This window comes from Rattus norvegicus, chromosome 2 (assembly GCF_036323735.1).
Source record: "Rattus norvegicus strain BN/NHsdMcwi chromosome 2, GRCr8, whole genome shotgun sequence".
In the NCBI taxonomy this organism is placed as follows: domain Eukaryota; kingdom Metazoa; phylum Chordata; class Mammalia; order Rodentia; family Muridae; genus Rattus; species Rattus norvegicus.
In genome coordinates, this window is record NC_086020.1 from 42,659,484 (window position 1) to 42,684,543 (window position 25,060).

Below are 25,060 nucleotides of genomic sequence, written 5' to 3' on the forward strand. Positions count from 1 at the left end.
ATGAAGCAATACTTTTTCATGGTCAGTAGTTTGTCTTCCTACCCCCTTACAACTATGACATATTGAAACTATGTCTATAAATGGTATGCCCTTTAGGAAAATGATACATTGTAGACTTGTTTTTCTTTCTAACAACATAAGAAAGAGTAAACCCGTTAAAATATCTGTAATAACAGTAAAAGAAAAACCTAGGCTGGGTAGATGCCTGCTCTCATTCCTGATAGAGGAGATTTCTAGTTCTTATCCCTAATGGCTTCCTATGGCAACTTTAGCAAAGAGTGCCAAGCTTCGGTTGCTTTAACTGAATTCTTTCTGATACTATTCTTTAATTTTCCATATTCCCAGGATTGCTCAATTATTGCAACTCTGAAAGCATTCAAAGGATAGGTCTAACTGTGGCTAAAGCAATCAAATACCATACTGGTCTCTAAATTATATTATGATTCTGCTGGCATTGCTACATTATGTTGTAACTTATCCTACAACCACAGCCACAATTCAAAAACAGGTTACCTCCCGATCACAGCCTTTAACATTATGCAGTAATGCACCATTTCAAATGGTTGGTCCAAGAGTAGGCATCATACTAAGAAGCAATCACAGGACTTCTTTGCCCAATACCTCATAAAGCTGCCCAGGAAAATAAGCATTATAGTGTATGTAGAGTTTCCTCCCCGTGTAACCATTATGGTAGTGACTCACCCAGGCTTAAAGGCATGTTATCAGGAACTATCTTCTTAATTTACTAAGATGCTTTAAGCATCTAATTTTATTAGCAGTGTTATAAAACAAAAGCAAGCATCTACATAGCCCAGTAGACAAAATACCTTGTTTTCTCCTTTTAGAGAATTCAGTTCAGGGAAATCAGCTCTCAATGGTGGGTAGAAACTGAGAAATGTGGGCAATATGTCTGGGGTTTTCACCTGAGATCTAGCTCCTTACTGTCACTTTTATCTTAAAAACTGCCTCCGGGATGGGTCTGTGTCTTTCTCTGGCTAAAGAACAAGGCAAGAAAAGTCCTAGACCCTTTCTATGTAATTGACACGATGACTGGTGGGCTCCTGCAGGGCTCCAGACAGAAGTTGGTTATTAAGCAAGGGAAGGTCCTGTGGGAGCAATTGTTTCTGGCCTCTTTTCTTATCAAGCCCAGAACAATCTTTCATTGACTGTATTCATGCCACAAGAGCACAGTCAATACAAAATTCCACCAAGAGAAAAATCTCACACAGAAACAGCTGTGCTCAGTATGCAAGCAGTTTACATTGGCAAATTGCTGGAAGTGGAAAAACTTTTCCCTTCTCTTTTTGTGTTTATTCTCGATAGTTGTGGTGTGAATGCTGCCATTTGTAAATACGGGAAGCCTGGGTTTAAACAGATCTGACTAATATCTGCAAGTAGATGACTGAAGTAGTCAGTCCTACAACATCTTAGAAAACCAAATTAATTTTCATCGAAACACATGTGTAAGTCAAGCAAAATGTGTCCAAGTGACCTAGTTTCATCCTTGCACATAAGTCGAATTAGGACTATTATGCCTACATTGTGGTTGACCTGGGTGGGGAGGTACTGCATGTCATTCAAGAACATACAGAATTGAATGTGCTAATATTTTTACATATTAAAACTGGGGTTCAGGGTAGGGAATCAGGTTCTTGAAAAACAGAAAATACCCACCAGTTAGTTTTATTGGATTCAACACTTTTGTCATAGAAACCCCATGACTAAGTTAATTCTCTGAAAATAGCTGTGTTCTTTTCATTTACACCCATCGTATTCCATTGCTGGACACTATTCGGTTTATTAGTCAATGCTAGCAAACTTAAATGGAATGTACCTCAAATTTTACATGATAAAATCAGCTATGTGCCATGGTGCAGAAACCTGTCCTTGGCAGAAATACAAAAAAAAATTGTAGAGAGATTATTACAGATAGGCATTAAGAAAGATTGGGATTCCCCAAGAATCCAAATAAATATTCAGCAGGGACATATCCCTTGGGGACATAAGAGCCTTCTGCTTTCAACTTAATGAAGTAAGGCTTCCTTGTCTGTTACTGTGAATATGTTACCCAATTGATGCTGTGTGCTTGACTAAATAAAGGTAAAATCCCAGACCTGTGCCTTATGGTGTTGACAATGACTGCAGACTTACTCTAATGGAAATTGTAAACTGTGAAGGTTACCTCCTTCACATTCCTTGAAATATTTTTTCTTGTTAAAGTTTCTTTCAGCCAGAGGCCATATATTAAATTTCTACTATGTAGGTCAGTCTTTTTCTCTGTTTCTGTCTCTTTCTCTCCCTCTCTGTCCTTCCTGTCCGTCATGGTAACCTGCTAATACTAGATGCCCAGTGGTTATTTAGCACCTTTCTCTCGGATGTCTGCATCTTGTTCGACGTCATTCTTGCACACATTGAAGAGGACAGACTGAGCCCGGCTGAACACCACTGGCCAATCTCCCTAGTAATCTGTACTCTTTGGATACAGTTGTTCAACCAGTTACTAATCTAACTAATTGTAACCTGTTGAACAACTGAACCCAAAGGGTGCAAAGTTGGAAACATTTCATTGAGAAGTCAGCTGAGGACAAAGGAAGCTCGGCCAATCCACTTCAGTGTGGAGAAGGGAAGACTGCTTCTCAAGCACAAACCATGCCACATGGTACCTCCGAATGATCGACTGTCCGTTGGTGATGCTGCGTAAGTCTGCATGTATCATCTGTTCTTCCAGTGAGGGTTATACATAGTGCAATCCACTAGCCATGAGTGTTTTTTAAAACTATCTGAAAATCACAAAAGTTATGAGACTAAAGGATTTGGGAAAATAAGACATATTCCTTTGATTGGTACTTGTGTCTCAAGGCTAATATGGGCAACTCCAAAGGTTTCCTGAAATGTAATAGGAAATGGTTCTTTGTGGTTTCAGGAGATAATGTAAGCAAGTTTATTTATTGCAGGAAGCAGTAAACTTTCATGTGATTTTTCCCTACTGCTTTTTAAACCAAAATATGTTTCTTCAAGGTGTGGCTCAATTAGCAGAATGTCTTCCCAGCATGCCTATATCCCTGAGCTTAATCCCAGGTACCACACAAACTAGGGATCCGTGTCTGTAACCCTAGAACTCAAAAAAAAATAGAAGCAGGAGGTGCAAAATTTAGGGTCATCCTCAGCTACAGAGTTTGAAGTCAGTTTGGGATACCCAAGAACTAAAGAAAACAAAACAGAACACCCAAACACAAAACCTTTCTTGGTCTTAGGATGACACAATATTTGTAAAGCTTTATGCTAAAATGAGTGTGTGTTATTTAAGTATTTTCCTAGTAACTTCCCAGGGGACATTTCTACCCAGTAGCCTAGATAGATTAGATTAGATAGGATAGATTAGAGATCTGAATGATTCTAAATGGTATACAAGATGGTGACCCCTTTTGGCTACTAAGATGGCCACTTTTCACATGGGTGTCTGTATGATACACTTCAAGCGAAAATGGTTTTCATCGTCCTCAGCACTACCCCCCTCCTATAGAGATTATACAGTCTGTATAGATGAAGTTGCTATGGTTACACGAATGACTATCTTTTCCCTTCCCATATCCTCCACTAGAACAGCAGAAGCAGAGGTACTAGGTCAAGGAACAGCATAAGACCAGGATATTAATGATGGTCTATGATCCCAGAAAAAAAAAAACACAGAAGCAGAGACCTGGTCGGGGGTCATTTGGTGCCATGCTAAGGATTTGGGATTTGTCATGAAACCAGGAAGAATTCCAAGCAGTCTTATGACAAATTTGGGTGCTAGATACTGAATGGATAATGAACGCACAAGAGGCAAGATGGATTCCCTTTGCTGAAAATACAGATAGGGCTAGGCAGAGGTCTACGCCTGTGGTTTAGGCAGAACGTGTGTTTTGAGCTAGGCTATGGTGTTTAGCTGAGGGAAGGATAGTGTACATGCCAAATGGGAGTATCCGCCGAGTATAGCTGGGGGAGGTGGGTGGGTCACTGATGAGAAGTCACTGATGATTGCTAAGTGTGGAGGTTGGTGCTGTGGGTGTTGAAGGTAGGAACAAAGTCCACTTCTGCAGAACTCGCTGGTAGGAAAGTCCAGGGGCCAAGTGAGCCAAACAAATGTGAAACTGCAAATAAACCTATCTGTTATCTATAAGCTTCTTTATCATGAAGAGTGTATTTTAAATATCAGCATGCCTATGCCATATACATGTGTTTTTACTCCTTTATTGTTTTGGTGTGTAACAAATGTAGTGAAGATATGACCATTTCTATGTAATTCCTACAAAGTGGCAATCTCACCTAACTTTGAATTGAGAACATGATGACTAAACTCTTTTTGCTAAACTTTGTTGGCATTATTTATAAAAAGGAATAGGAAAAATTGAAATTGTGTGAAGGTCCAAATCTGCAATGATTTATTGCCACAAAATGTCCTTAGCGTGCCAAGTGCTGGAGATTTGCATTAATGTATATTACCTATTTGTAATTAATTCATTTGGCTCTCACCACAAGTCACGTGATCATTCACCCTGACTCTTACATGCTATGTTTTTCCTTCTGTAGCTTTCTTGGTATTTCCAATGTGGCCACGAGATAGAATTTAGTGGTGCTTAAGTAATAACTTTGTGTGTGATATGGCCATTTGTCACCAGGGACTCCGGCAAAGCATCTATTGGAAATTCAGTCCACTATCAGAGTCAGCATGTCCACACACGCAGAAGGTATCTGCAGGAGACTGTCAGATCAATACTCCATCGTGTCTATGTAGAAGCAGCTACTAAAATTCTCTTAGGAGGCAGACTGACGAAATTGGATGGAACTAGTAGATGGTAATTGAAACGAGACGGACCCCGAATCTTAATTGGTATCAATTTAGACTTGGAATGATTTTATGTAAAAACAGTGCATTGGGACCACGTTTGGAAAAAGGAGATATATGTTTTGCCCCGTTCCATTAGAAACATTGCAAAATCCTGGCTATAGGCCGGGTTCCACTGACTCATCCGCTAAATCTTCCTTCTCATCCTCCTCTTTTTGTTGAACTCAGGGTAGACACCACTGCCAGCAAAATTACCTCAGCTGGGAAGGGCTCCCACCCTTGAGCACACAAACTCACCTGTCGTTCGAAGCAGACGTCTGGGTCTGTACCCTGCAGTTCAAGTTTCAGCTCAGGCTACCTTTTCCTATTTTCCTCTTGTCTTTTAATTTCCCTTTTTGCTTCTTTTTCTTCTAGTTTCCTCTCTTTCCACTCTTACTTTCTTCTTCTTTCTCTTCCAGACACAGCCGTCTTATATAGCCCAAGCTGGACTTGTAAACGCAAGATCCCTCTGTCTCAGTTCATGAGGGTTGGGATCACAGGCGAAGGCCACCAGGCCTGACTCCCACGCCGTCTTTCTAATTCCTGCTGATAAGAGAATGCATGTGCTTTTATTAAGGACCCGAGGTGCAGTAGCTTCTGTTTCTTTTGATGCTTCTGTACATACAACTAGAAGGTGGTGCTTGGAGAGTTAATCTTATTCATTTTAGTTTTATGTTTTGGATCTATTAGCTATAACTTCCAGCTACGAAGCTAGAGTTTATTGTTATGTTGGATGTGTGAAGTGCTTGATCAACATACACTTCTGGATCCTATTACTCCCTTATCTCCTAGTTCTGTGTTCTAAGTTCTTTAATGTTGTTTTCAGCCTATGAGACACATATATACTCCAGGCTACAGTCTAGCTGGGAAATGGCAGAAATGAATGGGTTAAGCAATTCACGATCTCAGGCTGGAGAGATGGCTCAGTGGTTAAGAGCACTGTCTGCTTTTCCAGAGGTCCTGAGTTCAAATCCCAGCAACCACATGATGGCTCACAACCATCAATAATGAGATCTTATAATGATCTATGAGATCTATAATGCCCTCTTCTGGTGTGTCTGAAGACAGCTACAATGCACTCTTATGTAATAAATAAATCTTTTTAAAAAGAAAGAGAGAGAGAGAGTGAGAGAGAGAGAGAGAGAGAGAGAGAGAGAGAGAGAGAGAGAGAGAGAAATTCAGGATCTCAAACGGTCAAAGCCCTTGACATCACAAGCTTTTCTGTCCTGCTTGAGCTGAGGGACAATGTGTTAATGAAGATGTTCCAAGTTCACTGTGTATCAAGCAAGCTAATTGAGCACTTGAAGGGCTGTTAGACCCAAGCGCCAAGCGAAACCACTACTCTTAGAGAAATTAGGAAGCTATCAACATGTTTTCACAGTTTCCACAGATAAAGAAGTCAGACTCCTTAGCCTTTTATCTGTGCTCTGCAACGATCATCTGTGATAATGAAGATGCTTCTTGGAGAACAAAGCTTGATGATGGTGACGCTGGTCTGCAGAAGTAGGATGACCCAGTGCTTGGCTATGAGAACACCAGTATGTTTGTTGTGATTGAAGGGCATTTTCTTTGGGACTCTAAAGAAAATCCCATATGTGTTAATATATGTGTTTAGTATTAATAAATACTAAATCCAAAACATCTCTAGACGCCATATGTGGAGTGACACTCATTGTACATGTATTTGGTGTTTTCAGGTAATAGGCAAACCAGTTTGTGGATGGAGTGTGTCAGGATTTGAGAGTGAGTGCCCGTGTGTTCTGTCCCTTCCCTTGCTTGATCCTTCTTGTTCATAGTGTACTTAAGAGGATCAATGACATAGAGTATTCCACAATACAGTAAACCTATCATATCTGCCTTATATAAAACCCAGGGGCTCATATAATCACTGGGTGGCCTGCTTAAAGGTAGATAAGGGCATTTCCCTTCTGTCGAGTACATACTCAGGTAAGCCCAACCAACAGCCATTCACTCAATATTGGTAAAACCTAACAGATGTTTTCTGGTCTCCTTCCCACCTTAGCCTCATACCCAGCTGATCTAATACAGCCTCCTCAACAGAGAGTAATCACTCTAAGAAGTCTGTAGGAGCCCTGCCCACTGGAATAAAATGCTCTCTGCATTTCTTTTTCCCCTCCCTCCCTCCCTCCCTCCCTCCGTTTGTTCTTTCTTTCTTTCTTTCTTTCTTTCTTTCTTTCTTTCTAATGTTTTCAATATCTGACTCTTTTTCTGTTTAAGGGGATCTGACTTCTCACTAGTCTAAGGCTCCTCCAGAGTAGGGAGGCTGTAATTAATTTTTATGCTCACAGTTCTAAAACTGAGGTCTGCATTTTCAACGTTTGTGGTTGCATAGAATCTGTAAGTCCAGATAAGCAAGTTTGTTGTACTTGGATGAGCCTAAGGCTTGTTCCTCTTCATAGTTCACCTGGGTTTTTTGTTTTTCTTTTGTTTTGTTTTTAAAGTCTCACTTCTGACCCAGACCAGGCTGTTATGCCTCAGCTCTTTGTCTTTTTTTTTTTTTTTTGGTTCTTTTTTTCGGAGCTGGGGACCGAACCCAGGGCCTTGCGCTTCCTAAGCAATCGCTCTACCACTGAGCTAAATCCCCAACCCAGCTCTTTGTCTTTATGATCTTATTCCCCCCCCCCAGTATATGATGCTAGTTCATCAGAATAGCAGCAGACTCTTAAGATCAGGAAGGTCACTTATAATAACCTTGCTTTCACTGTCAAGGGAGTAACTGTATTAATCATTTAGCAAGTAGAAGATCTTTGCTCGTTTTCTGATTTTAAAATGGGAAGTTCTCATGTGTTTATCTCATTCGATTGGACATGCATTCCGTCAATAGATATTCAAGGACGGTTGGGTAAGCCAGTGTTCTGAGCACTGTGGAAGAATTCAAAGATGCGTGGAGTACATCTATCCTTGTCGAATAACTTAGAAAGTAATAAAGAAATCAGACATGGCGAGGTTACCGAAAGCATGTGACTGAGGGATGAGGATCTTTAAACAGCTTCAGTACCAAGAGCCTCGGTACTTTTCTCTATTTCATCCTCAAACCTTCCATGGTTTCTCATCAAACGCATGCGCTAAGTGTAACATGCTACTGTGATTGTTAAGAGGCCCACCGTGGTCAATATTTACCAGTGGATCAAGATGCTCTCCATCGCCACCATTCCCTTCTCGGTTTCCCCTCCTTTCACTTCATTTACTCCACAGTGCATAGCCCTTATATAATATATTAATATAATATTAATGTATTGCTTATTGTTGGCCTCCCTCCACTAAAATATGAGCCCATGTGGGCCATGATGTATTACTCAGAGATGTATTCTTAGGACAAATGCCTGATAGTGATGGGCAATTGATGGACTACTGTTGGGTGAGCATATTAAAGGAAGTAGTTCTCAAGAGTCTGAACACGTGTCCAGGGTTGAAGCCTGTCTCAAGTGTCCATGGCTACAGCATCTCAGATAGTTCGTGTTATGCTTTTCCTGGCACATAACAACCTGCTCCCAGGTGTCTTTGGGAGGTTAAAAATGCATATTCCATAGAAAGTTCTACAACCACAGTTAAAAACACATGGTGACACTTTTCCATCTGTAATGCTCCTGATTTCTAGATTAAAAAGGGACATCACTAAGGGCCTTAATACATGAGGGTTTCTAAACTAATGCTTCTACAGTTTGAGCTTACATGTGTTTGAAAGAATCAGGAAAATGTAAGCTGGAATGAAATTCACAGGAATAAGAACAATTGAACAGGATGCTCAGACATGTCCCCAAATAATGTCCCTTCCCCGGGGGATTTCTGCTCTTGGATTCTAGCAGCTGACCAATTTGGGAAGCAAATATATGCATATATATACTTACATATGTAAATATGTAAATGTATGCACAGACAAGAGCGAAGAACTGACCGATGTCTGTGTGTAATCTATAGGTTAAGTAAAGAAAAAATTTAGTCATTTTGACAAACTGCATACTTTCCGAGAGCAATATGAAGTGACCACATTTGGTGACATAGCAATAAGAGATGATAAACCTGCAGTTGTGTTTGAGAACTCCCTGGGCCCTGGATGCTTGTACACACACACACACACACACACACACACACACACACACACGTATGTATATATGAAGCATGGGTATGAGCTGACTGTTGAATTTTGAAGGAAATAATAATCCAGGAAGTTCAATACCTTGAGTATTTCCAGACAGGTGGTATAGAATTAAGTGTAAATCAGTAAGACTCGGTGGCCATAACTAAGAAGACTGACTAAGAAGTTGAGAGTAATGTGAATGGAGAGATGGTTCAGGGTGTGACTATGCAAGCTTGAGGACCTGAGCTCAGATCCTCAACACCCATTTGAAAACCAATTTACCACTAACGGGAGAATGGAAGGGCAGAGACAGGCAGACCCTGGAGACATGTACTAGCCATCTGGACTAGCCAAAACGATGCGCGAGCTCCAGGTTCAGTGTGAGGTCTTGTCTCAAAATTTAAACTGGAGGAGCAATAGTGGAAGACATCTTAGCATCATCCTCGGGCACCCTTACTTGCCTGCATGGGTGTGTGCATACACGCACGAGGGTATACACCATGTGCTCACACAGAAGAAATGAATGTGGCTGCGAGCATCACTGTTGTCTCCAAGACACAGAGCTGGTCCCCTCTTAGAAGTTATGGACTAGATAGCTGACCACACTGGAAAATTCATTTACATGGCCCAGGGTTAAAGCCCTTGCCTGACAGCCCGAGTTTAGATCTCTTGAGGAACAGTAGTGCAAGTTTCTGCAATCCTAGGCCTCCTACTGGGTGGAGTGGGTGGAGACAGATGACTTAAAAAACTCTTTACAATAATGGGGCATACACAGAAATAAATAGGAGAGGCCCTGCAGAGTACTTTTCATCATTTTGATGAGACTCCATGACCAAAGCAATTTGGCAGAAGAAAAGGTTTGTTTGGCTGCCTAGGGCGTTAGAGTCTGCAATAGTAGAGGCAGCAGGCAACAGGGCAATAGGCAGAACAGCAAGCTGAAAGCAGAGAAAAGAAACTGCGGAAAGGGTGAGGGTGAGGGAGAGAGAGAGAGAGAGAGAGAGAGAGACAGAGACAGAGACAGAGACAGAGACAGAGACAGAGACAGACAGAAAGAGAGAAAGAGCGCACTCAGGAGTGGTTCGAGGCCTTGAAACTTCAAAGTCAAAGTCAGCTCCCAGTTACATACTCCCTCTAGTAAGGCTCCATATACCTGCTAAACCTACCCAAGCAGCACCACCAATTGAGACATAAGTACTCAAACATTGGAGCCCCAGGGAAGACATTCTGGTTCAAAACACCACATCCCTTCTCCAGGTGAAAGGTAAAGACTGACATGTGAGTTGGCTTTTGACTTCCACATGTGTGCTGTAGCTTTCACAGAACATACATACATACATACACACACACATATACACAACTCTCTCTCTCTCTCTCTCTCTCTCTCTCTCTCTCTCTCTCTCTCTCTCTCTCTCTCTCTCTCTTTCTCTCTCTCATACCACACAGTATAAAACGTAAAATAATACTTAGTAAAGGTCCTTTGAAAGCAGACTATGTCGTGTATCACTTGACTTAGTCAGTGAATAGGTTTTTTTTTAATCCTTTTATACATTTTCTTTTTAGGCAGATACTGTGTGCCACGCATTGGAGGGGCAGAGAGTTTACAACTTGTAAAGTTATTTGGCCTCCAGAGCTGAGTTCTACAGAGGTAGTTAACCAAGAACCTTCTAGACAGGGCACAGCCCTTCACACCTGTAACACTCGTGACTTGGGGGTCAAAGGCAGGAAGATTCCAAGTTGAGGTCAGTATGGGCAACTCATGAGAGATTTTGTTTCAAAATAAAAGCTGTGGTAGAACCCTTTCATGTGGACCTAAGAAGACAGACCTTCCCCAAGCTCCCTTGTTTAGCAAATCTTTCCTCTAGAGACAAAGGTTGTGGACCAAAATAAAGACTGCTAAAGCAGTACAGCTTTCAAAGACACATCCATGAGGCTCTTCCTCGCACATAGCCACTCCAGGGCATTAAAGGCAAGACAGTGCTAAGGGCTCTGGAGACACTGAAAAGATGGGAAGCACTCTGCGTCCTCCATTGTCCAGGCCACCAGTTACCTTTTGCTTGGCTCGCCTTCTCAGATGCCTGGCTCCTCTGTAGGTGCCTCCCGAGGGACTTCTCACCACTTGTCTATAACAGAGCCTCAGGGCTCAGCTCTACTCATCTACCTGACTTGGCTAGTCACTTCAACCTTGTACAGGATTTAGCATCCTTGGAAATAGAATTCTTTGTTCATTGTATAATGCTTTTTCTGCATCAGGGCAGTGAGTCTCTCTCTCCCTTTCCTCCCCTCCCCCCCTCCCCCTCCAGGCATCTGGCCCATCTACTCCAGGCTTGGAAATGTCTCTCTTCATTGTACATCAACCATAGCCCTTTCTGTGAATTGGGTTAGCCTACCACAGCGGTGAGTCCGAAGGCTGGTCCATGGGAGTCCCTGACCTTGGCCTTGGTGATTTAGCACAGCATAAAGATTGACACCCCTGCCCCCAAGTACTTCCAGACTTCTGGGCTTGGCCTTCATAGCCCCAATTTACTAAATTACCAATTTTCAATTTGCAGAAACACAAGTCGTATAGGGATGCAGAGTACACTTGGATACTGCTCCTCAGAGATCACTGCAGGGCACACATGGCATCTTCACATGCCTGTTATTATAGGTACTTGAGGGAAGAGAGAGAAAAGTGATAATTTGAGGCCAGCCTGAGCCATATAACCAAGTTCTAAGTAGCGTAGGCCACATACCAAAGCATTCCTCTCAAAATAAAGGAGATGGCATGCAGACAGACAGACCACACCTCCCCATCCTTGCTCTGCGGGTCCATTGCATCCTGCCACCCCACCTCCCCCACTTGTTTCCTCATGCCTTTGCACCTCAACCTCTTCAGGCTGCTTATCAAAATAAAACCTAATGTGTTGCTTATAACAAATTCAATGATGACAACTTTGTACATGAGTACTGCATCTACATCGCTCTTGCCTTTCCTACCTACCTCTCTAACTCCTCTTGTATGCCACCCCCAATTTATAATCTCTTCTTTAATTACTGTTGTTACGTATGTCTATGTAGGCGTACATGAATGTAGGTGCAGTATCCCTGTCATACATAGAATGTAATCTCATTTCAAACATCCTGTTCAGTCTTCTGGCTTTTTCAATCCTTCTGCATCCCTTTCTTCAAAGTCCCCTAAAGTCTTAGGTATAGGAAGCTGTGTTACAAATGTGTCAGTTGGGGCTGAAGAGTCCTCGGCCATTTTTTTTTCCTCTTCATCTTGACTAGTTACGAATCTCTGTAATAGTCTTCATCTATTGCAAAAAGAAGTGTCTTTGATAAGGGACAAGAGCTAAACTTATATGTGTGTATAAAGATAACTATTTAAAATATAACTAGAAAGTACTCTTGTTTAAGAACATGGCTGTGGTGGCTTCCCCACTTGGGTTAAGACCTCTCAAATACCAGGTAGTTAGGTAGGTTACAGTACTAGGCATGCCTTCCCTCTGGTTCAGTGGGGCTTGGTCCACTATTGACTGTTGTACTGTTCTGTCCCCCTTACTGGATTTGTTATCATTGTCATTCATAGCTTGAATATCATCTTCTAATACTATGGAAGTCAGTGTCAGGGAGGAGAGTTCTGATCAGTTCCAGCTTGTTCCTTAAAGTCCCATGTCTACCGGTGGTGACTTCAGCAATAGAGTTCTAAGTCTAGTTAGTGTTGGGAGTCTCTCAGTTTCCTCTAGCTAACAATTCAAAGGGACGTTTCCCACACCTAGCACTAAAGATTTTGTAAGACAGCCTATGACTCATTGGGAAGCCTTATCACCCCAAGTGGCATAACCTAGGTTAAATTGTTTTTACATGTATACACATACATTTATTAAATGTGTGTTTTAAGTAAACATAAGATAATGTTACCCTATGACTTTTTCAGTCATTCATGGTGTTTTTTTTTAATCCCCCTCCCTGTCTTTCCATTTAGGTTACCCTTCCTCCCCACTCAAGTTTTTAACTGGCTAATATTAAATGTTTTGAATCATTGAGCCAGTTACCTTTCTAAAATGTTATTTTACTTTTAATTATGCCTATAAATAGGTGTCCGTGTGTGTGTATGGATACGTAAGAGTGCAGATGCCCACTGTAGAAAGCAGACAAAGACACTAGCTCCCATGGAGCTGTGACCTAGCAGATGTGGGCAGTTCTGAGCAGCAGAACTCTTGGGTCTTCTGCAAGAGCAGTATGTAATTTTAACCAGTGAGCAGCCACTCCATCCCGAGTCAACAGTGAATCCATAAAAGAATTCTTCTTCATCTGCTTCATTAGACTTTCTAAAAACTCACAATTTCCACCTCAGATGGGTTCAGTTTGATCTGGAAGCAAATAAATGGTTTAATTTCCTCTCTGCCCTCCTTTTTTCCATTGGTTTAATTTTTGTAATCAAACTCAATATCTAACCCAAATATATAAATGGAATGAAAGACGTTGCTGCTCTAAGGAGTTTTCATAGAAAATGTATGAAAATTAGCATTGTTTTGGAACAACCTGGGCACCTGAGTGGTGGCACACTGCATTGTGGCTCATTTTACTCGGGTCAGTCACATGGTGCAAAGACTCCATGGGAGGCACTTTATTCTTGGCCTTTTTTAAAATTAAGTACTTAGATGTGTTATGAATATTAAAAAGGAGCTAATTGCATGACCTGAGGCCCATTAATTTACTGGCCCTGCAGTTTATAATATTTCTTGTAATACCCTGTCTCCTCAGCCACTATATTCTTGTAAGAATATTGAAAACAGACTCTGAAAACTCCTAAGATACTGAAATCAGTCAGCAAGGAAAAGCAGTAGACATGCGCAAAGACAATGGTATGCATGCACACACACACATGATGTAAATATAAATGGACACTTTTAACTTTTAAAATGAAAACAAACCCACAAAAGCAGACCTACTCTATGGTGCTTCTTGAACGGTTGTAGGATTTTCACTTCATCCACATGGGGTTTGAGGGTTTAGCAAATTCGTTCTTTATAGTGACCTGGCTGTTTATTCTAGACCCTGGCTTTCACCCTTCTCTCTCCAGAACCTTCAGTTCTCACCTCTGGGTAAACAAAATGATGAAGAGATACCAGTCGGTCACTTGCAAGGAAGACGAAATGCCTCTGTGTTATCGTGATTTACTGTGCCTTTAATACCCAGTTGGAACATAACCAGTGAATTGTTGTCCATTATCTTATCATCTCTTATTTTATTTATTCAACCGATATTATTGAGTAGTCGCTCTCTCCAGACATTGTTTATTTACCTCTGTTCTAAAATTGTGAGCACTTCTTTTTTATTTAATTTTTTTATTGAATAGAAAATGTGCAAAGGCAACATGCTTCTGTTATGTTGCCTTTCGTGGCCTTTGGGTTTTGGCAGACTGGCATCGAGATTGTGAGATTATACTGTAGAATCAGAAGGCTCACGGAAAACAACCCCAGCTCTGGCCTTATACAGGCTAATGCATGTCGTTGTGTTATGCTTCATTGTTCAATGGGGACAATAATGCTATCTCACTTACAGCAGAGAAATGGAGAAATACACGAATAATGCATTGCACTGGGCTTGGCAGGCAAGGAAGCATTCAATGGACGTTACTTGCTATTGTTACTAAGCCCCAGCGCTAGTCTAGTGGAGTTTAATAATCTTTTAGAAAATAACTTATACTGCAAATACCTATTAAATTTACTCAGAGTAAACTTGGAGAAGGAGAGAGACACCACCATCTGGCCTGTATGTCAAAAACAAGAGCCCAGAAATTGGCTCTGGTGATGGTGAGTGGACTGTATGTTCGGAATGCCTTCTAGAATGTTTGTCACTCTGCCTGAACTGGGATGGGTGTCACTAACATCATCTTTCTTTCTCTTTTAGGTAAGTACATCCTCAGTTTTGAAGGTCTTGGCTGATGGGTAAGTCTCGTGGCTGGAGCTTTACTCGTTGATTGACACGCTTGGAGAATTGACGCAGATGCTGGACTTGCCCCCAGAGGAGCTAGCCTTACATGGATTGGCAGCATTCTCACATGCTTTCCAGCTCTGTTTCAAACAGGAAGGGGAAAAATACACAGACCTTTTAAAATTGGCTAAAATGTGGCACCTAAATAATTGAAGGCAGGGTTTTTCACACCGCCTGTGGAAGGCAGAGCTTCTGAATGTTTACAAAGCAGTTTTCTCTTTGCAGCCATACACCATAGAACTCTATCTCAACTAACTATTTTCTCTGTGTTTAAAGAACAGATGCTCTGCAGTTGTATTATTTTAATGAATCATAATTTTGTAACAAATAGGAAAAGTGGCGGGTGACGCTGTAAGACTCCTTGTGTAAGATACTGCGGAGGAAATCCCTCTTATAAGCAGAAGGTGGCATAGTGAATAGCTCCGTAGGTGGCTGAGACTATCACCATAGAAGACTAAACAAGAAGAAATGACCTTAAATCACAAGAGACTTAGTGTAGATCTCTCAGACACATAGGATGATTAAGCTATGAAGCAATTAGGAAAAGGAAGTTATGAAATATCTGTCACTGGTGAACTTTAATGCTGTTAAGAAATTAAGATTTATCCTGTATTTTGGGAAAGCATTGAACCAGCTGCCTTGCTGGTTCATCATTGACGATGAAGTCTTCTTTGCTTTTTCAGTTTAAAATCCCATTGATTACTTCATACAGAGTTTAATACTCCATGCGATAGTCTGAGCCTTCTAGGGATAAGATGTTAAAAAGGAACTAGATATATAAAGACGTTAGATAATTTCCTTGTAGGAGAGGAAAAAAGAAAAGTGAGAAGAATCAGGAGCCGGGTAGCTGTGAGTGAAACACCATGATAGAGGTTTGACCTAAGGAGAGAGCACTGAATGAAAGCATCCTAGATCCTGTTAGGAAAACCCTTGGGAATCCACAAACCCAACCTGGTCACCAGTGGAGGTCCGTACTTTCCAATAGGTAGCCAAGATCCTGGCTGGGCTCAGTCATTAGAGATGGGTGACTGTAGAAGTCTAGCCTAAGTTGAAATGTTGCTGTAGACCTCAGAGACAGTGGCTAGGCCCCAAGGTCAGTAGTGGTCTCGAAGTTTGAGGTCTGCCATGTTTGTGCAGCCTTCAGTGCAAAGGTCCCATGTCTCAACTCTTTCTGTTTTTTGTTCTGTTTCAATGCCTCCTCCCATCATCAATTTTCACCCAAATTCTACTTATTCTTCATGCTGAGTTATGATCCCCTTCATGAGCTTATTCTGGGTAATACAGTAGCTAGAGTCATATTTTTTTTCTAGAATCATATATTTCCTTGTATTTCCCTATGATATCTGCTGATGTCTGTTGTTATTCACTTGGTAAAAAAAAAATAAAAGAAGGAAGAAAGGAAGCAAGCTTCTGAAAGTTGTGCTTGTATTCCATTTCTTGGAGTGTGAATGGGGGGGTCACTTAGTTAAAAAAATAAAGAGTGGCCATGGGGTGATACTTGAGACACTGCTATAAACTTACTTACCCGAGACCCAGCATGACAATATCATGTAGAAGTTTGTGTACAGATATGGGGAGGCAGAAGGAAATGTATCGTTTTGTAGGAAGTGGGAGGGAGACTCTGGGAAGATTTGACTCTAAGTTTGCCTCAATGGCTAACTGCTTCAGAGTTGATGTTCTTGTGGACTACCTGTCTAAGGAAATGGCAGTATGAAGGAGCCTAGGAAAGACACGTGGACTCCACAGCCTTGTATTTCTTAAATATTTAGGGAATTTAAGTGAGTCAGCAAAATCATCCCAAAGCCAAATGGCATGGGGTGTCGGGTCTTTGTGAGTAGTTTGGAGTTTTTGTTGGGAAATTTAATCCAACTCAACATATCTCAATATCGTTTGGAATGGCTGAATCACAGTAGGACTGATGTATACAATTCTCTTATTCTCTCCAAACAGAAATGATTTTGGCAATATAAAGTAACGATTGCTGGCATTTAGATGTACTGTGTACCTACGAACTACTAATTAAATGGAATGAAATCATGCTTTGATTAGCTAAAGTAAAAGCATTCCATAGGAGGCTCAATTGTAATGGCCAGAGCTTACTGATTTGATCTCAGGGGTAAAGTTTCTCACCGGTCCATTTTCTGGTCAGCATATATTTACTGTTTATGCTGTGGATTATGAAGATATGACTGGAAACTCTGGCTTGTTCTTTCCTAAGGTATCTATTTCTGTCTAGGAACATAAGACACCAGGGTCTAGTGGGGATACCTTGTAACTTTGGGGAGTCCAACTGTAGAATATTATGTAAGTCCCCAGGACAGTATGGATCTTGTAAAATTGTTCGAGATGTCTATAGCTTCTTGTGCTTTATTTGCATAGCCTTTTGGTCATTCTCGAGTTGAACCTGGGACTCAACTCATGCTAAATGCCTTCTACCATTAAGCTACATCCCCGGACACATACCATTTGTATTTTCAGGAAAGCAGCATGAACAAGAAGCTAATTATATCTTTCTTTACGAAATTATCATTGTCAAAATCTTTTTGTAAGCAAAAGTTGCCGGCAACAGGAAAGCAAGCGCAATCGAGTTGAACCTTTTATTCTGACAAGGTCAGAAAAGGCAATAGTCACTCAAAAATTAGCTTATTTTGCTTGCATGTCATCAGTATATTTACACATAAGCACATGTTCATGGAGAAACTACCAATACTTTAAGCAATACCTTGTCTGTAGTCTCTGAGTGAGTTCACAGATATTTGCTTGCTATATTTTTGTTCATTATTTTCTATAGTAGGTGCATAGTCTAAGTTAGTTCAGGTATCATTTTTGGTAGGCCATTTCTTGACTGCTTTATTAGTTCTTCAAATTTAGAATTCTTTTCTTTTTCTCTGCTTCAATCTTTGTTAAGGACCCCCAATTCCTGTTGACAATCTGGTAAACGGTATTTTGTAGTCAATATTGGTTGGTGTAGGTGTCCTTAAAGCTCCTGAGAGGTTTTTGTCTTTTAGTCTTATTATTTTCTTTACTAAGAAATTGGCTTCTCATTTTTTGCCAATATAGCATAAAAGTTTTAATCCTAAAGTTTGACAGTAGTCTCACAATGGCTACCCTTACGCCTTTGTAAGGGTGAAGAGAGGGAATAAAAAAGGAGGTATTAGCCCTTCACATACATGTTCAATGGTTACTTTGTCTTGAACCTCTGGCTGTCTTCAACAGTCATTTTAGTCTTGTCCCCCATCTCCACCTCTACTCCTTCTGTGTGCTTGTGTTGCTCAGCATTTGAAATTTTAAATTAACATTTACATGTTTGTTTTTTTACCAAGTTCTGATTGAAGCAATATGGGCTTGGTGTTCTCTGTTTCTGTATTTAAAACATGAGTTAACAATTCTCTTCTTACAATGATAAGAAAGAAATTCTAGCACCCATTGGAGATTTTATTCTTGCCTTCTTAGTGTAGACAGCTGTAGACTAACTCAAAATATCATCCCAGTTGGGTTTAGACCAAGATTCAAGATTGTTGGGAAACAAAGGAGCATGAACACTGATACATCAGTATTTTCAAGCAAGTGTTCACCTCAGAACACATTTCAGACACTCGCTTAGGTCTCTGCCTTTGGGTGTACAGTTATTTAGACTTATCTCAAGCCTAACAGTGTGGGTGAACAAATGGTCAGTTAAATCAGTCGTTAATCACTTACTGTTATATTTATCTTTGTGATGCTTGCTTCAGAAAAGAATCTAAGCTATCCCAATCTGTGGGAAGCAGGGACCATGCAGAGTTCTTAGAAACATAAATATAAATCATGGTTTGTATTTTCAGTTAAATTTTAGTTCTGTTTTTCTTAAGTGTATAGCGAAAAAAAAGGGAAATAATATTTTCCATTTCAAGACTACTCAGACTGATTGCTAAGACTTTCTATTAGGTTGTCTGTGCAGAGTAAGACAGGGCTGTGTTTAATAGAATTTTCTATGAGCTAAAGTGCAGATTGGTCATCATGGATAAATGTGAATGATGCCATATTTAACACTTATACAGGGCAAACTTTGAGACCATCACTGCATAAAAACTTTGCATGGAAATTTACTTGATTGAAGTCTGCTGCCTTGATGATGTTGGGCAAGAGTTTAGTGTACACAGTAGAATGGCTTCTCAGCCTTGCCTTGGGACTGGGTATCCCATATAACATTTTGACTTATCAGCGTGGGCTTCATTATTGAAATTAGGTAGCTCTCACTTTGACATTTAATTCCTTCTGTGAATTGCCTATAAGCTGATGTTTCTATTAAAGGACTCTGCACGGGGCATAATTTAGGATAATATTAACAAAATCACTAATAAATGAGTTTGGGGGCAAGGTGGCAGTGTATCTATTTTGGAGTGCATGGAGTAGAATCTTTTAGTTTTAATGTTATTGAAAGCAACTAAAGAAAACTAGGAAGGTGTTTTCCTTTACAGTTTCTTCATCAAGATAACTGGCTGTATTTCAGATAATCAGCTACAGTTAGAACAGAAAACCATACTTCAGTTAAGTTACTGGTACTGTATAAGTAGTCATTCAAGTCAACAAAACTTTTCCAAGCTTAGCAAATTTGGAACTGAAGTACAGTGCCCCCTTTATTTACAGATAGTAACTGAGTCATCACAAGAAAGCCTGACACTGCTCATACAATACATACTGTGGGGTAAAAGTGAATAGTGAATTATATTATTGCTGCTTTTGCCATATCGGGGAAGAGAAAAAAAGGGAATGAGCTTCTAACCAAGTCTTTTATGCAATTAATTTGAAAATTACTGAGAGCTGGAAATATCATAAGGATGGAAAAATAGTCAGTGTGAGAGGTGTAAATAGCAGAAGTCAAAGTCCGCCTGCAGTTGATGTTAGCAACTCCCTAAGAAATCCACCTCAGTTGTAACAGCTTCCCTCCTTGACCTTTGTCATCAGATGATGAAATCAGACAAAGATGCTTTGTTAAGATGCTTACTGTTGGGGCTGGGGATTTAGCTCGGTGGTAGAGCGCTTGCCTAGCAAGCGCAAGGCCCTGGGTTCGGTCCCCAGCTCCGAAGGAAAAAAAAAAAAAAAAAAAAAGATGCTTACTGTTGGTAGCCAACAAATATTGAGGTCAGAGTGATGTATACACTAAATGATTGTCTACGGAGAACATGGTTGACCTCCACACATTTCTTTTTTTTTTTTAATAAAGAAGTTTTACTATTTATTGGATTCAACAAAAACTGTTTCTTATTCCAAACAAAATATTCTTTTTGTAAATAGTCGTTTTGTAAAAACATAGGAAATACTCCATTTGGATATTCATCATTGTTTTCTTACTTTTAAGTTGCTGTTGGTTTTTTTTATTTTTTTAAATATTTTTTTCTTTATTAACTGAGTGTTTCTTATTTACATTTCGATTGTTATTCCCTTTCCACGTTTCCGGGCCAACATCCCCCCTAGCCCCTCCCCCTCCCCATCCTCCCCCCAACAATCACGTTCACTGGGGGTTCAGTCTTAGCAGGACCAAGGGCTTCCCCTTCCACTGGTGCTCTTACTAGGCTATTCATTGCTACCTATGAGGTTGGAGCCCAGGGTCAGTCCATGTATAGTCTTTGGGTAGTGGCTTAGTTCCTGGAAGCTCTAGCTGCTTGGCATTGTTGTACATATGGGGTCTCAAGCCCCTTCAAGCTCTTCCAGTCCTTTCTCTGATTCCTTCAACGGGGGTCCCGTTCTCAGTTCAGTGGTTTGCTGCCGGCATTCGCCTATGTATTTGCTATATTCTGAGTGTGTCTCTCAGGAGAGATCTACATCCGGTTCCTGTCAGCCTGCACTTCTTTGCTTCATCCATCTTATCTAATTGGGTGGCTGTATATGTATGGGCCACATGTGGGGCCACTTATCAATGAGTGCATACCATGTGTGTTTTTCTGTGATTGGGTTACTCACTCAGGATGATATTTTCCAGTTCCCTCCATTTGCCTATGAATTTCATAAAGTCATTGTTTTTGATAGCTGAGTAATATTCCATTGTGTAGATGTACCACATTTTCTGTATCCATTCCTCTGTTGAAGGGCATCTGAGTTCTTTCCAGCTTCTGGTTATTATAAATAAGGCTGCTATCAACATAGTGGAGCGCGTGTCTTTGTTATATGTTGGGGCATCTTTTGGGTATATGCCCAAGAGAGGTACAGATGGGTCCTCAGGTAGTTCAATGTCCAATTTTCTGAGGAACCTCCAGACTGACTTCCAGAATGGTTGTACCAGTTTGCAACCCCACCAACAATGGAGGAGTGTTCCTCTTTCTCCACATCCTCGCCAGCATTTGCTGTCCCCTGAGTTTTTGATCTTAGCCATTCTCACTGGTGTGAGGTGAAATCTCAGGGTTGTTTTGATTTGCATTTCCCTTATGACTAAAGATGTTGAACATTTCTTTAGGTGTTTCTCAGCCATTTGGCATTACTCAGCTGTGAATTCTTTGTTTAGCTCTGAACCCCATTTTTAATAGGGTTATTTGTCTCCCTGCAGTCTAACTTCTTGAGTTCTTTGTATATTTTGGACATAAGCCCTCTATCTGTTGTAGGATTGGTAAAGATCTTTTCCCAATCTGTTGGTTGTCATTTTGTCCTAACCATAGTGTCCTTTGCCTTACAGAAACTTGTAGTTTTATGAGATCCTATTTGTTGATTCTTGATCTTAGAGCATAAGCCATTGGTGTTTTGTTCAGGAAATTTTCTCCAGTGCCCATGTGTTCGAGTTGCTTCCTCACTTTCTCTTCTATTAGTTTGAGTGTATCTGGTTTGATGTGGAGGTCCTTGTTCCACTTTGACTTAAGTTTTGTACAGGGTGATAAGCATGGATCGATCTACATTCTTCTACATGCTGACCTCCAGTTGAACCAGCATTTCTTAAAGGTAAGAAATGACTACTTTTGATGCTCCTGGTATCTGTTGAATAAATTCTTGGAGTACTGGCTTATTTTAGTGCTGTGGTGATTTAAGTGGGCGTCTCAGTTTTAAATAACCATGACGACAAGATGCTTATTTACTTAGTATTGCTGATCACTCAATCACTGACCGAGCGCTCACTTATTAAGCACTCTCATACTGAGCACTCATTGTCTGGGCATTCGCTCGCTGAGTACTCCCTGAGCACCCATTACCACGCACTCACTCACTGAACACTCACTCACCGAGCACTCAGTCACTGAACACTTATAATGTGTTTAATACGAAGGGATCAACAGGACAAAAGAAAAAGGCCAATCAGATTTTCCCCAAAGCTAAATGGAGGGGATAACTGTAAAAATGCACGAATAAACATGAGGGTGTGTCAGCGTGTGAGCAATGACGTCAGGGAACACAGGGGCCTTAAGAGATGGTGAATGAGGCATACCCGCATGGGGTCTCGCTGGGAAAAGGTTGGATTTTCCTTTGAGAGTAAGTCAGACATTGTACTCATTTCTAACTATTGTACTAAGCACACTTACAATGAAGTCGGTAAATATGTTACCTTTGTAAAATTTCGATCAACAAGAATCACGGCATTCCTACCACTCTGGGTTTCAGTTCTGTCTATAACATATGACAAAGCTCCTTGGAGGCTGGGGATTGAGAGGCTGGGAGTAGAGTTGGGCTTAGCGGATGGTTTGCTGAGAATGACCAGAGCTCTGTTTTGTTCCACAGTACTTAGTAATCACGGCAGCTTTATAGTCTGTAATTCCAGGAAATCTGCATCTCCCGCTAGTGTCTCCGAAAGTTGCCCTCGGTGTGTCTTGTCTCCCTGTGCTTCTCTTCCTCTCTCAGATGGCTCTGGTTGATTGCTCTCTCTCTCTCTCTCTCTCTCTCTCTCTCTCTCTCTCTCTCTCTCTCTCGGTGTAAGTCAATAAGATGATCAATCCAAGGCAAACGTGAAGCTTCCGTTTAGAAAGGCTCGATAAACACTAGGTAGTGTATTATTTAAGAGGCTCAAGACAGGAGACATCACTAGAATACTGATGAGGTACAAGTTAAATCACTGGCGTGAAGCTGTAATCTAATGAATTTTTGTGTGTTAGTCCAGGATTTGCCTCGGACTGATAATGCCTGTATTTTAACTGTAGCTTTTTAAAATACAGATAGCTGGGATCACTGTTCTAATAATGTTCTTAATGCACGGTTTGTTTTGTTTTGGTTTTTGGTTTTGTTTTTTGGGTTTTTTAGTTCACAGGTTGGTGTATTTAATTTCCCTTTCCAGCTTTAAAATCACTTATGTTTCCATTCTTATTACATTCTCAATAAAATACATGCTTCTGTATATACAGTTAATATAAGTTAAAGTTAATTCCTTTAAACTAATTTCTCCTACAATAGAACAGTGTGAGGCTTTATTTTTTTTAAAAAAAATGCCCCTTAGTGTTATATGAAATTACAAAAGTCAGCTAGCAAACTATCTGAGGGTTCATTAGTTTATTATTAGTTTAATATAATATTTTGTTTTTTATCTATATAATAAAATGTGACTAGATTATCCTAAAATCTGTGCCAGAAAAAGCATTTACTTTATGTCTGTTGGCCAAAGGAAAGTTTAAATAAATAAATGTTTACTGGCCTTTGAAATACATGTGAAATATCTAATATATATATATATATGTATATATATATGTATGTATATAAAACAAAGCCCGGAGCTAATGCTAAGTAAGGTTTATTTCTAAGGAGACTCTTCAGGTACACCAGCATATTGATTTGCTATCACAACTTGTAACTAAAATTGTTTACAATTGATTATATTTGTCTCATTTGGTAAATGTAGTTTGGACTCTCCACATGCAACTCATGTCTTTGCCAAAAACTAGACGTCTCGCTCAATATTAAACCTATAAGGCCCTCATACGCCTCTGAATTTGCAGTGGTAGATTACAGTCAGAGCTCTTAAAACAACTTGTCACAAGAAATTTCAGAGTCACCTTGCAAAGCCTCACCCCCTTTCAAGAAAACTCTCAGCCACCAATGCTTCCCGCTGAAACCCATCACTGAGCAAAGGGCTAATACCAAGTGATGGCGGGGTGCTCGACCCTAAGTGAGATGGCTGTGTCACTGCTGATGAGGCTCGGGGGCATCACAGAGGGGCAGCGGCAGGATGGAGAATCGCGCAGCTGCTGCAGATTGTTGGAGGAGGGTGTTATCTTGTGCACGGGTGTTGCTACAGATCATTCGCTCTTGTTCCCCTTGTGCTCAGGTCAGACGCTGTAAATGTAGCAGGTCCTATGGATAGCTAACTCTACCTGTTGGATTCCAGCCCCTGTGTACACAAAGGACTGTGATTCCAGGCATAGAAGTTGTGTGGCTGAGACAGATGTGCTACTGCCTTGAGAACTTTCCTTCTGTCTTCACATCAGGGCGGCCTTTGTACTTGAAGAGCTGTTACCTTATGGGACGCTTACTGCAGTGTAGATAAATTTTTTTTACATGAATTAAAGTTAAGCAATAACAGAAAAGAGTTCAAGTATGACTGAGAAATACACAACAGTTGAAGACGTGGTGTTCAAAGCTTCGCTAAATTACACTATACATGTAACCCAGTGCCTACAGCGGCAAAATCGGCCGTTCCAAATATGTTGCCGGATAGAATTGTTAGAGACCTGACACAAGCCATTGAAAATACTGAGAAGCAAGAATTCCTCCATCCTGCCCTTTTAGGTTCAATTACCTAAGTGGTGCTTTGTAATTCCAGACTCTTGTGGGGATACATGGTGGGAGGCAGCTGGATGGGGCAGGGAGGGAGCCTGCAGAAAGGATGCCCTAGGTTCTGAGGAGGTAGGAGGCAGCGACTTGCTTATGGAACACAGGGCATGCCTCTCGTAGAGATCGCATGCAAGGGGAACCTAGAAAGCCATCGATTTAGAAAAGGATAAAGTCAAGTGTGTTGATTGTTTAAGGAGGGGCTGTGTCGGTGCCATGGTAGTGTTTCTGTGCGGCTGGCTGAACAGGGATATGGGGGATGAAAAGACGCACCAGAAATAATACTTGTTCTTGTGGAAATTTAGTTCTACAATCAATACAGAAATAAAATCAGCTACTTTTGCCTGACAATGAGAAATACATTTGGTTCTGTTTGGAGAAATGCTTTATTTTTTTTAAGT

General features: G+C 40.7%; 1 protein-coding gene and 1 non-coding gene across 10 annotated transcripts in view; both read left to right on the plus strand.

Annotated features, from left to right (window-relative positions):
- Pde4d (phosphodiesterase 4D) overlaps positions 1-25,060 on the plus strand; it is a 1,514,231-nt gene that overhangs the window by 911,147 nt on the left and 578,024 nt on the right. The window lies entirely within an intron of this gene.
- Mir582 (microRNA 582) lies at positions 2,471-2,551 on the plus strand. Its single transcript, NR_032746.1, has one exon. It is a non-coding gene; the product is annotated as a microRNA 582 (primary transcript).